Source organism: Corapipo altera, unplaced genomic scaffold, assembly GCF_003945725.1.
Source record: "Corapipo altera isolate COAL_440 unplaced genomic scaffold, ASM394572v1 60933, whole genome shotgun sequence".
Classification (NCBI taxonomy): domain Eukaryota; kingdom Metazoa; phylum Chordata; class Aves; order Passeriformes; family Pipridae; genus Corapipo; species Corapipo altera.
The window spans coordinates 47,610-48,922 of NW_020885147.1; the positions used below are offsets into that span (position 1 = coordinate 47,610).

Consider the following 1,313-nt stretch of genomic DNA (forward strand, 5'->3'; position numbering starts at 1 on the left):
TGCCCCCGACCCCAGGACCACAGGGGTGCCCCGACCCCCATACTGGGGACTACACTGGGGTCCTGGGACCCTCCTGGGGCTTCACTGGGGCTCAACCCCCCCACTGGGTTCAACCCAGAGCTGGGGCTCTGCCTCCGACCCCAGGACTAGGGGGGTGTCAAGGTCCCCCGTCCCCCCATGCCGGGACTGCACCTCCAAGGCGACCCCCCCGCACGGGGCCCAGCCCAGGTGCCGCCCCCAGTACCATCCCCAATGCCCCCCGGTGCTCCCCCCGGTACCTCCCGATCACGCCCCCGTTGTTCCCCGCGCCATCCCCGGTCCCTCCCCCGGTCCCGCCCCGTGACGCGGCTCCGCGCGCCGGGACGCGGCTCCGGCCGGGCCGGGGATGAGGCGACGGCGGGGCCGGGGGCGGCCGGGGCCGGTGAGCCATGAGGGGAACGGGGGGGACCCCTCGAGGGTGGTCCCACTCCCCTCCAGGGGGAGGTTCCCCTTGGAGCGGGGGGATCCTGCCTCGGGGGCGCGTCCCCGGGTGTTCTGGGGAGGGGAATCCTGCCCGGGGGGGTTCTGCTGGATGTGCTGCGGGACCCCGGCGTGAGTTTACAAGGGGGACCATGGAGCCGTTGCGCCCCCCCACCCCCCACCCCAGCACTCAGGGCCTCTCGCGGCCCCCCGGGCGCTGCCCCCACCATCGCGGGGCTGGGGGACCCCCGGTGACCTTGGGGTGTCCCGGGGGTCCCTGCGGGCAGGCACCGCGGGGGCGGCGGCACCGAGTCTCGTCCTCTGGGCTCCTCCTTGGGGTCTGGGGGGCTCCGGGGCCCCCCAGGCTCTTCCCTCACTCTTCCGAGGTGCTGGGGGGTGCAACGACCCTATAGCGGGGCTGGGGTGCGATGGGAGCACAGCCACGGAGCCCGGGGAGCAGCCGTGGAGCCCTGGGAACACAGCCATGAAACCCTGGAATCTCTCGAATCCCCGGGGTCACAGCCATGGAACCCTGGGATTACCCATGGAGCCCTGGGGCCTCTGGGATCACAGTCACAGAGCCCCGGGATCCCTACCATGGAACCCTGGGATCTCTGAGATCCCCGGGATCGCAGCCATGGAGCCCCCTCGGGCTCAGCAGCCCCATGGAGCTCGTCCTGCCCAGGCTGAGGTTTCCGGACACGTGTCCTTGTCCCTGCAGATCCCCCATCCGGTGTCCCCGGTCCCAGCTCCGGAGCCTCCCGGCGCGTCCCGGTGCGGACGGTGAGTCCGGCCCGTGCCGGAGGCTCCCGGGGCACTTCAGGGAATGTCGCTGTGTCCGGGCAGGGCTCTGC

General features: G+C 73.0%; 1 protein-coding gene across 1 annotated transcript in view; it reads left to right on the plus strand.

The window, feature by feature from the left end:
* The first annotated feature begins 379 nt into the window (after positions 1-379).
* Positions 380-1,313, plus strand: part of LOC113960557 (natural resistance-associated macrophage protein 2-like) — a 9,980-nt gene continuing 9,046 nt past the window's right edge. The window contains exon 1 of the mRNA XM_027670171.1: positions 380-421. The gene's annotated coding sequence lies outside the window, so the exon portion shown is untranslated. The remainder of the gene's footprint in view (positions 422-1,313) is intronic.